We start from the raw sequence: 14623 nt of genomic DNA, 5'->3' as shown, positions 1-14623 counted from the left end.
CTGGCACGCCCATCATGGGGCGACGCTCTGCCCACCAGGGGGCGATGCTCTGCCCATCCTGGGCGTTGCCATGTTGCGACCAGAGCCACTCTAGCGCCTGAGGCAGAGGCCACAGAGCCATCCCCAGCGCCCGGGCCATCTTTGCTCCAATGGAGCCTTGGCTGCGGGAGGGGAAGAGAGAGACAGAGAGGAAAGTGCGGCGGAGGGGTGGAGAAGCAAATGGCTTAGTCAAATAATTTTTGATAAAGGGGCCAAGAAAACACAATGGAGAAAAGAAAGCCTCTTCAATAAATGGTGCTGGGAAAACTGGAAAGCCACATGCAAAAGAATGAAACTGGACTACAGTCTGTCCCCCTGTACTAAAATTAACTCAAAATGGATCAAAGATCTAAACATAAGACCTGAAACAATTAAGTACATAAAAGAAAACATAGGTACTAAACTCATGGACCTGGGTTTTAAAGAGAATTTTATGAATTTGACTCCAATGGCAAGAGAAATGAAGGAAAAATTAATGAATGGGACTACATTAGACTAAGAAGTTTTTGCTCAGCAAGAGAAACTGATAACAAAATAAACAGACAGCCAACTAAATGGGAAATGATATTTTCAAACAACAACTCAGATAAGGGCCTAATATCCAAAATATACAAAGAACTCATAAAACTCAACAACAAACAAACAAACAATCCAATAAAAAAAATGGGAAGAGGACATGAACAGACACTTCTCCCAGGAAGAAATACAAATGGCCAACAGATATACGAAAAGATGCTCATCTTCGTTAATTATTAGAGAAATGCAAATCAAAACTACAATGAGATACCACCTCACACCTGTTAGATTGGCTATTATTAACAAGACAGGTAATAGCAAATGTTGGAGAGGCTGTGGAGAAAAAGGGACCCTCATACACTGTTGGTGGGAATGTAAAGTAGTACAACCATTATGGAAGAAAGTATGGTGGTTCCTCAAAAAAACTGAAAATAGAACTACCTTATGACCCAGCAATCCCTCTACTGGGTATATACCCCCAAAACTCAGAAACATTGATACGTAAAGAGACATGCAGCCCATGTTCATTGCAGCATTGTTCACAGTGGCCAGGACATGGAAACAACCAAAAAGCCCGTCAATAGATGACTGGATAAAGAAGATGTGGCACATATACACTATGGAATACTACTCAGCCATAAGAAATGATGACATCGGAACATTTACAGCAAAATGGTGGGATCTTGATAACATTATACGAAGTGAAATAAGTAAATCAGAAAAAACCAGGAACTGCATTATTCCATACGTAGGTGGGACATAAAAGTGAAACTAAGAGACATTGATAAGAGTGTGGTGGTTACGGGGGGAGGGGAGAGAGGGAGAGGGAAAGGGGGAGGTGGAGGGGCACAAAGAAAACTAGATAGAAGGTGACAGAGGACAATCTGACTTTGGGTGATGGGTATGCAACATAAGTGAACGACAAGATAACCTGGAGTTGTTATTTTTGAATATATGTATCCTGATTTATTGATGTCGCCCCATTAAAAATAAAATTATAAAAAAAATACCTAAAAAAAAAAAAGAATATAGGTTATTGTTGTGGGTTTTTGTTGTTGTTAAAGAATAAGAGAAAATGCCCATTCATGTTAAGAGAGTATCACCCATTTCTGAGGTTATACAACAGCAAATGATAAGGCTCTCTCTCTTTTTTTTAATTTTATTTATTCATTTTAGAGAGGAGGGAGAGAAAGAGGAGAGAGAGAGACAGAGAGAGAAGTGGGGGAGGAGCAGGAAACATCAACTCCCATATGTGCCTTGACCAGGCAAGCCCAGGGTTTCGAACCGGTGACCTCAGCATTTCCAGGTTGACACTTTATCCACTGTGCCACCACAGGTCAGGCTGGTAAGTCTCTTAAACAAGAAGTTAAGAAAAAACAAACAATGGTATTAATTAAATATATTAAAATGAATAAAAAATAAACACATGCATATGTCAAGAGCTACGAAGTATTAAATATATGTCTAAAGTTTAATGTTCATGGATATTAATGTTACCTTGGCCAATTAAGCAATAATACATAGTAATTTTTAAATTAAATTAATAACAAGAAGGCAGAATTGTGGTATTTTTTGAATCAGTCCTAATGCCTTCAAGGATAAAAGAAAAACTAGGATGGGAAAACCAAAACCTTTCACTAAAACTATGCAACAGAAGCCTGATTAGGTGGTGGCAGGGTTGATAGATTATTGACCTGGAATGCTGAAGACCCATATTAGAAACCTCAAGGTCACAGGCTTGAGTGCAGACTCACCAACTTGAGCATGGGGTCACCAGCTTGAGTGTGGGATTATAGATATGACCCCAAGGTCACTTACTTGAGCACAAAGTCACTGGCTTGAGCAAGGAGTCACTGACTTGGGCACATATGAGAAAGCTATCAATGAACAAATAAGGTGCCGCAACTATGAGTTGATGTTTTCTCATCTCTTTCCCTTTCTGTCTCTCTCTCTATATCTATCTATTTATCTATCATCTATCATCTATCATCACTATCTCTATCTCCCTCACACATGCTAAAAAAAATGTTATCTAACAGAATGCCACCAGTCCCATAAGTAATACAAGTGGCATCAGAATGGCAAGAAAGTGGCATATATAAAAGTCTAATGAGTAGTAACCATAAGAAGGAAGACAAGAGAGACTTCCCTGTTTCTTAAGAATCAGGTATCCTAAGAAACATTAACTATTTCACACACTGAATGGAGGGCTGTCACCTAGAAAGGAGGCCTCAAATGTTATTCTGTGAACTGCACATCAAAATGTGATTAAGAGAGGGCCACAGGGTATTAGAGGATTTAGGAAGATTCCTGAATCCACAGAGCTTTCTGAAATTTTCTAAAGAAATGAAAAGAAAAAAAAAAAACAAGAAAGAATACAAAAAGGGAAACTTCCAGATACTAGAAAATTCAGATCAGTGCAGGTAATTTGAGGGTAAAGGAACAAGAGGAGAAAAAGAGTAATCAAAAATACAAAGTATGATATTAGAGTATATTATTTTGTGAGAACACAAATAGAAAAAACACTACAGATATGAAGCTTGAAAATTTATCTTGCTTTATTTTGGACCCTGATAGAAAACTTCTTCTAAAAGTACAGCAAAAGCCCTGACCAGGCGGTGGCGCAGAGGATAGAGCGTTGGACTGGAATGCCGAGGACCCAGGTTCGAGACCCCCGAGGTAGCCAACTTGAGCGCGGGCACATCTGGCTTGAGCAAAAAGCTCACCAGCTTGGACCTAAGGTCACTGGTTCGAGCAAGGAGTTACTTGGTCTGCTGAAGGCCTGTGGTCAAGGCACATATGAGAAAGCAATCAATGAACAACTAAGGTGTCACAACGAAAAACTGATGATTGATGCTTCTCATCTCTCTCCGTTCCTGTCTGTCTGTCCCTGTCTATCCCTCTCTCTGACTCTCTCTCTCTGTCCCTGTAAAAAAAATAAAATAAAATAAAATAAAAGTACAGGAAAAGTTCTGTTTATTTAAACATAAAAATAGAAAAGATTACTAAACTTAATTCAATGGTATTTATAAAGTGAAACAATCTGAATGCCATCCTTGAAGAAACTGAATACAACCAGATGTGTATGGCAGCAGACTAGAGGGCAAACTGCAAAATAAGCTACATAATATTAAAAAAAATTATATAAGCTTGAAAAAATATAAATCAGAATCAGTGGCACTTAGAAATAAGATATATGGCCAATAAGAGGAAGTTAAAATGTAGTATGTTCCTCAAGAATAATCGAACTAGACTAGAAGTAACACAAAAACACATTATCTTAAAAAAGTATTTGTTAAAAAAAAAAAGTATTTGTTATGGCTTGAATTGTGTTCTCTCAAAATTCAAACATTGATGCCCTAACCCCAATGTGACTGTATTTAAAGATTGAAAATTTAAGAAGGTATTTAAGGTTAAGCCATAATAAAAGTCATAAAGGTAGAGCCTTAATCCAATGGGACTGGTTTCTTTATAAGAAGAAAAAGATCCACTAGGAGCACAGATACTCTGAGGAAAGGCCATACTGTGAAGATACAATTAGAAAGTTACCATCTGCAAGCCAAAGAGAGAGGCCTCAGAAGAAATCAACTCTGAGAACACCTTCATCTTGTACTTTCAGCTGCCAGAACTGTGAGAAAATGAATTTCTGTTGTTTATACTACCAAGAGTGTGGTATTTTGTTATGGAAGTTTGAGCAGACTAATATAATGTTTGAAGAAAAATATATAATGTAAAGAAAAATATTTTTAATTCCAAGAAAAAAATTTAAAAGATATGAGTTTTTGAGGAAATATTTTAAATATAGAAGACAAGCGGAAAAGAATTATTCTATAGATGGTAGCAATTCCCAAAGAAGACAATCAGAACAATGAAAGAAAACTACTAAAAATTGTAACCCCCAAAAATTAATGAAAAAAATGTATATCAACTATTTTAAAAGGTCATTATTTAACTAAAATAAAACTACTGGACTATATATATTTTAAAAAAGGAACAAAATAAATAAATTATTTGGCCACACAGGCAAAAAGTTCACTTTTGAGGGATAGAAAATGAGAATAGTATCAGGCACTTTGATGGCAACATGTAATATTAAGATAAAAAATAAATGAAATAAATGTAAAAGAAAATGTAAACCAGGTATATTATGTGTAATCAAATAGACCTTCAAATACAATGTTAACAGAACAGCCTTTAGGGTAACACAAGAAACTCACAGAACCATTGTATGATTGAAGAAGTTTTAGCAAAAGAACTGGAGAAAGACTATTGTAAATATTTTGAATCAGACAAGAATGATGATTGAAGAATATGCAATTGTTTGAAATGCATATCCAAACAAATGATTGAAGAATATGTCATGTTCTGACACTGTAGATTTGAAGTAATTATTTAAACATGTGAAGAGTTGGGAGGAAATGAGAACATATGGAGTTTTGAATAAATTTACTGATTGCTTTAATCAAGGGTTGATTAAACATGGGATAAATCCAGATTACCACCTATTTTTGTAAATAAAAATTTTTAATTGAATCGTTTGAGGTGATACTGATTAACAAAATTTTACAGGTTTCAGGTACACAATTCTATAACAAATCATCTTCTGTATACTCTATTGTGTGTTCACACTCCAAATCAAGTCACTGTCCATCACCATTTATCCTCCGTCCACTTCCTTAATCCTCCACAATCGCCACACTTTTGTCTGCGTCCATGAGTTTTTTCTCTATTTCTGTCCTTTTGTCCTTCAACTTCTCCACCCTCCCAAGCTAAGCCTAACCCCTCCCGACACCTGTCAGCCTGCTCTCTATCTATGAGTCTATCTTTATTTTGCATGTTTGTTCATTTTTGCTCATTAGATTCCACATGTAAGTAAAATCACACGATACTTGTCTTTCTCTAACTGGCTTATTTCACATAGCGTAATGTTCTCCAGATTCATCTATACTGTCACAAAAGAAAGATTTCCTTCATTTTAATGACTAAGTAGTATTCATTGTGTAATTGTGTCAGAGCTTTTCTATTCACTCGTCTACTGATGGGCACATAGGCTACTTCTAAATCATGGCTACTGTAAATAATGTTGCAGTGAACATAGGGGTGCACAAATATTATTTCAAACTAGTGCTTTGGATTTCTTCAGATAAATTCCTAGAAGTGGAATTTTTGGGTCATAAGGCAGTTCAGTTTATTGGAACACAGCTATATTAATTGTTTACATATTGTATAGACATGCCATGCTACAAAGAGAGATTTGAGCAAGTGTGATAGATTGTATGGCCCACAAATGCTAACATAAAATATTTTTAAAGTGGATATTTACAAAAAAAAATTGTGGATCCTACTTTTAGAGGTATTAGTTGATAATGTATATATGTCAGTGTGCGTGTGTGTGTGTGTGTGTGTGCATGTGTTTAGTACTTAATACTCTTTGATAAATTCTCTTTCCGATTATACATACAAAACTATTTTGCTTGTATCTGAGACCTCAAACTGATAAATCCTTTGTCCAGTATACCATATACCTGGAAGAGTAATTAAGTGATCATTTTAAAGTCAAGGATATTCTATCCTATATATTTCTGATCAGAGTGAAAGTAATTATAAATACAGTAATATTTACTGTCAAGCAACCAACTTCATATATCCACTGGAATTATAATTAGAATTCAAACTGAGCAGTGGAAAGAAATTGCAATTGAGTGTACAAAATCCCCAAAGGCAAGTTATCCATTAATTATGTAAATAGAAACACAGAACAAATGCTATGGAATTAGCATCAGTCCTAAAACTTAAATGATAAAGTCTCTGATATCTTTTTCACATAAAAATATTTTGCATAGGAAAATTTGTTACAATAACATTAAACTACAAATGATAATTTTATGTAATAGGACTCTTGAATTAAAACTAACAAAATTATCTAATATAATCTTATATAAGTTAGTTGTCTGAATGTGGCTTTCTCAAAAATAGACTCTTGGGAGTAAGGTTTGCAAGCAGGTAGTTTTTTGGAGCATGAAGGATCTAGAATTCTTCAGAGGTAGGACTTGGACTACAATGCAGTCACTAGCAGAGGCACCAGCCAGTTAATCCTCATGAGATGCTCTGGAACTGGTACTGCCCTTCAGAATTGTCCTGCCATTGGGCAAAGCATCCATTCTTTAAATGTGCACTGTCCAAGGCCATAGGGTAAACTTGCATAAGGAGACTCTCTTTAGCCAAAGGCAATTCCTAGAAATCATCTCAGCTGAGCTATACACTGGCATTGCTCCCAGCAGCTGGAGGAAGTGCTTTAGTCGTAGGGCGTGGATCTTAATAGCACACTGCATGCGACATGCTTTATAATCCCCTTCTCTTACTGCTTTACTCTGTATCTCTTACATAAGCCTGAGAGAAGCTCTTTCAGAAATCTTGCTGTCTTTTCTTGAAAAACTTACATCAGGACAGTCAGTATAACCAAACTTGAGGCTGCAACTAATGCTCCTTGCCTCTTATTTTACTCATTACAGATTGCCATCACCCAATAGGGATACCCAGAATCCTCAACCTTGGCGGATCTGGGCCCCTGATAACTCTGATCTTTTTAGACTTTGAAGGATACACTTGCTAATTTATCATCAAAATTGAATACAGTAATGCCAAGAATGCTGTAAATCACCTAAATGCCAAAGATGGTAAAATCTATCATCAGAAAAGATAGCACTCACCACAACATAAATAAAACTAAATTAATGATTCTGTGATGCAGGTTGACATTACACAAACAATTGTTTTAGCCTTATTTTTTCTCCAGAAGTAATTACCTACATACCAGTTATATGAATATTCCACGTGGACATAGTCTTTCAGTAATGGTTTAATCAACCTTTTGTGGTTAATTAAACCACAGTATATCATAAATGTTTAATTATATTAAGTTCCATTTTCATTTTTTTATTTTTTTCAATATTCCTTTTAATATTGCTCATTTAAAATTATATAATTAAGTATATAGATAAAAAGCACTTTAAGTGACTGATCTTAGCAATTAAATATGAATTACAATAGTCTTGATGTAATGATAAAATTGCCCTCATTTGTGTTGTAAGGTAGTTGAACTCATCTATTCTCTTTTTCTCTTGAGCCCTTTATCTATATATTTTTTATTGCTCATTTCTCTTCCTTTCATTCTTTCCCTTAAGTCCTTATTCAAGATCCCTTTTAATTTCTTCCTTCTCAATCAAGAAACCTTTCTTATTTGGTCAAGGCTAAATTTAGGAGAAAAGTTGTCTGATTAAGTAAATTGACTCCAACTGTAACCCACTAACTACTATTTGCATTGTATACACTCATAGTTTTAAAATAAAAATGTACTTCCTTCTAAACAGTAACTTTCTAGACTGAATAACAACAACAACAACAACAACAACAACAAAAAACCTAAAACCTTCTCACGATAAAATGAGTTGAGACATCTGTAGATACTTTTTCCCACCTCTTTGCTAATGGAACCACACAGCAAATATGGCCCTTCATTGTATGACTTATGATTGAGCTAAGTCTTTAAATTAGAACAAAGTATGTGAACCAGTACTACTAATGAGATACAAAAGAGACCTACTTTTATCAGGTCAGGCAAATCATCAAGGGTTCTGAGTGCCCTATCCATTCTTGCTGGGTGCACAAAAATACAAGTCTGATTTCTCTTTACCTGGGCTATTTTTAAGATTGCTTATTGCAGGGATCATTCTTGAGTGTTGAGGTAATGTATTCTCTTGTGATAAAGAGCAGACTTGATTATTGTTCTCCTAGTGTATAAAAGAACAACTTTTCAGTTTTCACGCAAACACAGAGCATGCGTAGCATTCACCAGGGCCCACAATGCGCCATCCCATAGAACCTGGATCTAGGGAATCAATGCAAATTCTGATGCTCCTGTACTTGTTATGCCATGAATTAAAAAGACCTATGTCTCTAACTCAGAAATCTTGTGTCTTCTGCCAAAACTGTCAAGACTGACCTTTCTGACAATTTATTATACCTTACTTACAAGTTAATAAGTTAGTCTGTTATTTTTCATGAATATTGACTGAACACACTGAATGATATTTACTTTCTAATAAGAGAGAGGCATGTGAAAAGGTATGTTTTATCCCCAGCCTTCTTTCTATAATAGACATCTTGTTAATCTTAAATTCATTATAAATGTCAAAGGAGTTAGGAAAAGGGGATGATAATGAAGAATGGGGGAATGGAAAGGAGAACTATGGAAGAAACTCATGCGAGTTCAAATGAATTAAACTTGTGTAAAAATAAAAGTGTAGCTGTCAACAGACAGGGGAATGATATGGTTCACTGAAGTTGTTATGCATATGCAAGCTATTCTTATTTATTGAACATTTTAAAACCATCATTGCTTTACATCTGTGCCACATTAAAAAACATCTGAGAATTACTTAGTGCTCACATTTTTAAGAAGGGACAGTGATATTTGTTGTCAGATCTTTAGAAACATCCTCTTCCAAAGTTTAACATTTGAACCTTCATTTATTTTTATATTTCCTACATTAATACAGTTTTACTGCAATTAATAACTAAGCTGAGTAATGGTAGGTCACCTAGAAACAAGTCCGGAGACAATGAATGAATTTTTATTCCACACCTCAAGGCTCGGTCCCTAGCTAACCTCCCTATCACTTGCTGTAGCACGTTGCTTATTGGACTTAGTTTTTTTTCTCATGTATACAAGAAACTATAAGTTCCAAACCTCATGCCTCATACAAGTATATCTAAAGAAAGAAGACAAAGAAAAAGGCATCAAAAGCAAACTTGCCTTTGAATCTGGCTTTTTGAAAATCAAAAACGGCATATTTTCACAGAGTCTTAAGAATGCTACCTCTTACACTCTTAAAAGTGAAGGCTCAGAAAGTGGATATTTGCAAAAAGAAAATAAAGTTTTCTTTCATGTTTTGGTCACAATCGTTCTCTGTCAAGGATTGTATCTCTTTTCTTAGAGAGGACTAAATGAGATGGATTTTTTTTAAACTAACGTTTATTGAGATATAATTACATACAATAAATTGACCATTTACAAATGTACAATTCTGAATAATCAACACAGTAATCAAGATAATAAAACTCCTTTCAAACTCATCTCCAATCACTGATCATATTTTTATTTCCTAAAGTTTTGCTTTTTCAATAATTGCAGATAGATGGTATTACAAAGTATATAGATATTTGTCTTTCATTTAGCTTTTGTTAACACTTTGGGGGTTCATCCAATAGTTTGTTTGCTGAGTAGAATTGTATTACATCGATTTTACATAATCTGATTATTTATTTACCATTTCATAGACCTTTATGTTGTTTTCAGTTTGGAGGGACTATGTGTAAAGGTCTTAGTGTGCATAATTTTTCTTTTTATATGTCACTTTTTTATGTGTTCTGCTTAACTAATTCCACATAACCACATAAAACAAAAACTTTCTCCTCTAATAGTTTTATACTTTAGCTATTTTCTTTAGCTTTGTAGTCTATTTCACATTTTTTAATACATGGAATTTATGGTCTAAGGCAATTTTTATATATATATTGGTATGGAACATATTTCTTTCATTAAGTTGTGTTAGACTTTTTCTTCTTCTTTCTTTCCTCTTTTTTTTTAAATCAATTGTCTCTAAACAGGTTAAGGTATATCTTGATTTATTTTTCTTGCAATGATTTGTATTTCATACCTTTTCCAATAGCAAAATGTCTTATTCATGTAAATTTACAATGTTTTTAAATCGGTAGAAATTTTCTAATTATTTTTTTATTTTTCAGACTGTATTGATAATTCTGTTTTTTGCTCTTCCACATATTTTTTTAACTTATTTTTTCAATTTTTTATTTCATTGTTACAAAGTTTATTGGAGTGACATTGGTTAATAAAATTATATAGGATCATGTTTACCATACTATGATACATCATCTGTATATTGTCTTGTGTGTTTAATATATGTTTTTTAATATAATCATTGATTTCTAAAACAGAACCTAATAAAATTTTGATTGAAATTACATTGAACCTATAAATCAAATGAAATTTTAACAATATTATTTCTTCTAATCAGGGCACTTGATATATCTATTTTCTTAGAATCTTTCTTTCTTTCTTTTTCTTTCTTTCTTATCTTATCTTATCTTATTTATTTATTTTTTATCAATCTGTTTTGCATTAGAGCCCTGGATGGGCACCTCAGTTGATTAATGTCATCCAGATACATCAAGGTTGTGAGTTCAATCCCAGTTTAGGGCATATACAAAAACAACCAATGAATGCATAAATTAGTGAAACAAAAGATAAATGTTTCTTTCTCTCGCTTTCTCTCTCTCTCTCCTTTCCTTTCTTTCTAAAATCAATAAATAACAAAAATTTTAAAAATGTTTTGGATTGAATATTTGGATACAGCTTGTATATATATTGTTAGATTTATTTCTAAGTATTTTATTTCTATTGGTGATATTTAAATTTTATGTATACACACATACATATCTTACTGCATTTTCCAACTGTTTACTGTTAGTTTAAAGAAATGCAGTTTAATTTTGTATTTTGAATTTATACTTTTGGACTTTGCTAAATTCACTTATTAATTATAGTAAGAATTTTTGGAAAAATCTACAGAATTTTCTGTATAAATAATAATATGATCTATGAATACAACAGTTTTCTTTTTTCCTTTTTTAATCTGCATGTCTTACAGTAAAATTTTATGCTAATTTCCATTGCCTTGTTTTTGAGCTTTGAGGGAAGGCGTACCGTCTTTCACCATTAAATACTAAATTAGCTGTAAGGTTATACAGTGTGAGAGCATTTATTGCATCTTTTTACATTCTAAGTGTAAATGAAAGTCCTGAGAGGCCATTTTGTGATACTGCCTTGGAAGTAAGATTGCCACTTAATATGCAAGGGCCAGAGATGTTGTAATGCCTTCACTGACCAGTGCTGAGCCAAGCATACAGAAAAGTGAGATTTTGCAAAGAAATAATAAAAAAATAAGTTTTTGGTAGGAAACTTTTAGTGTATTGTACAGTTTTTTTTTCACTTCAAATGAACATGTTTTATACATTTCCAACATTTTATATTTCTTTGAAAGTAAATAATCTCTTATATGTTGCGAATAATACAAAATAATTTCAAACTTGTTTCCTCCAAGGTCTTAGTATTTTCCTTTGGATGGTTGTATTATCAATGATTATATATATTATCAATTATTATATATATGATATTATTATAACAAATGTTATATTAAATATATAAAATATATACAAAAAATTAGTTTAAATTATTTGGATGATGCTGGTTAACAATTATGTTAACATAATTACACAGGCTCCAGGTTCCCAATTCTACAACACATCTGTACATGATATTGCATGTCCATTCCCCCACGTCAAGTCTTCATGCATCACCATTTATCCTTCCTATCTTCTCCTCCATCTTCCCCACCCCTGGCAGTCACCATACTGTTGTCTGTGTCTATGAGTTTTTTTGTTGTTCCTTTTCTTTTGCTCAATTCTTCCAAACCCCTCACCCAGCTGCCTCCCAATTTTTTTTTAACATTTTATTATAGGCATTATGTAAACATATGGGAACTAAAGTATCTATAAATAAAGCATATACATAAAGTAGAACCTAAAGTATAATATTCCAAACTCAATAAGATTGGAGAAATTCAATGAGTTCTAGTATTTTAGTAGGCAAAATATTTTCAACTTTTATACTTTAGTTTAGATTAATTTTAAATATGAGCAAATGTAATTGATTTTGAAGTTGTATCTAAATTATCTTTAATAGCCTACATATGGCACAATGCTAAGCACTGGAAATGAAAAAGAGCAAAACCAAAATATCAAAAAAATAAATAAAAGGCAAAAGTGATGTTATTATAGATATTTTGCAAAAGAAATCCACCCCCCGATATACCATTCAATGACTTCTAAATACAAAAAGGAATAGTCCATTAGTAAATGAACTGGTTGTAGACATTCTTCAATTCTCACTGCATAGCAGGAAACCTATTTCACATAATCACAAGAATTCAGATTACTATAAAATCGTCTGTGGAGAAAAAATTTTAACATTGCCATTTGAAGGTGAGGAGTCAGAAAGAACTGTGGGAGTTTTGTAAAAAAAAATGAAGTAGTGATGCAAGCAGAAGAGTTTGAGCTAGGAGATATCAGCATCATGGCTTGGGAACAGGAAAGTTTCAGTAAGATGATCATCCTATACTTTATATGTATCCTCGGATATATTCAGCAGCATTGTCGTAGGCATGTATTCAATGAAAAAATTGGACTTTACTGTAAGATGATAAAAAATGATTTTCATAGTATGCAATAAAATTATTAATCAAGGAATTTAAGCTCAGAGTACTCAATCCACTGTTGATGGAGAGTGAAAACAGCAAGATCAGTGGATTGAATAATCCAGTGAAAGTCAAAGGATTTTTAAAGTTGAGGTATAGGAGGAGTAGGAGGTGAATGAAGAGAGAGATATTTGCAATTTGAAGCTATGAAGAGTTTGAAGCATTGATAATAAAAAGGTAGTTACTATGGAAGTTTGAAATGAAAGAAGTGTAGAAATTAAGATCATTATAAAAAAGAGCTCAAGAAAAATAATTTTAACAGTAAATGTTTCATCTCTGGATCTCGAAATGAATAAAAGAACATTAGAGACAGTGTACTAGAATCAGCCTTTACTGAAAGTATATAATCATGTCTTTCATTTTACAAAATTAAAGCTAATATTTAATTACAGTTGATTGACAATAGGTTAGAGATCATATTATATAATATGTAAACTATAAAAATAGACTTTGGAAAAATAAGTGAAAGTTCTTCAATTTCTAAATAATAATATCTATAACATAAAGCAATGTATTTTTATAAGGGACACATGGTTTTACATTAGATAAAGGTAAGATAAAAAAAATTTTAGGGCACTCGCTGGCTTGCTCAGTGACTCAATGGATAGAGTGTCAGCTGGCTTGTAGACAACCCAGTTGGATTCCCAATCAAGGGACACATGAGAAGCGACCACCTGCTTCTCTCCTCCTCATTCTTCCTCACTGTATATCTGACTTTCTCTGGCACAGTCAGCCAGAGGCAGATCAGCATAATGCACTGAGGATAGCTCAGTGGATTCGAACATCAGACCCAGCCCAGAGTTGCTGAAGCACATGCAAGAGTCGGTCTCTCTACCTTCCCTCCTCTTCTTCTCTTAGTTAAAAAAAAAAAAAATTTGGAAAATGCACCTCTATATAAATAAAGCAATAGCTAATTAAAATAATATTTGTTACTAAATTTTAAAAAGTGTACTTAAATGAAATACCTATTATAGAAACAAACATATTGCTATTTAAGATTTCTTACACTTATTAAAATTTAACAAAATAGGCCCTGGCCGGTTGGCTCAGCGGTAGAGCGTCGGCCTAGCGTGCGGAGGACCCGGGTTCGATTCCCGGCCAGGGCACACAGGAGAAGCGCCCATTTGCTTCTCCACCCCTCCACCGCGCTTTCCTCTCTGTCTCTCTCGTCCCCTCCCGCAGCCAAGGCTCCATTGGAGCAAAGATGACCCGGGCGCTGGGGATGGCTCTGTGGCCTCTGCCCCAGGCGCTAGAGTGGCTCTGGTCGCAATATGGCGACGCCCAGGATGGGCAGAGCATCGCCCCCTGGTGGGCAGAGCGTCGCCCCTGGTGGGCGTGCCGGGTGGATCCCGGTCGGGTGCATGCGGGAGTCTGTCTGACTGTCTCTCCCTGTTTCCAGCTTCAGAAAAATGAAAAAAAAAAAAAAAAAAAAAAAAAATTTAACAAAATAAAAAATCAACACAGTGAATGTGTTTGAAATCAGAATAATTTTAAAACATCAGTTTTTATGTGTATGCCTTAAAATAATCAAGTAAATTTAATTTAAAAATTAATATTTTGTTCTAATTCAATTGATATTTACCTTAAGAAGAATAATTCATTTAATAAATATATTGGGCAAAAATGGCATGTTATTCAAAAATTAATTAAGTATGTTCACTATTAGCCTTTGC

This window comes from Saccopteryx leptura, chromosome 4, assembly GCF_036850995.1.
Source record: "Saccopteryx leptura isolate mSacLep1 chromosome 4, mSacLep1_pri_phased_curated, whole genome shotgun sequence".
Lineage (NCBI taxonomy): Eukaryota > Metazoa > Chordata > Mammalia > Chiroptera > Emballonuridae > Saccopteryx > Saccopteryx leptura.
This window is presented reverse-complemented; position numbering follows the sequence as displayed.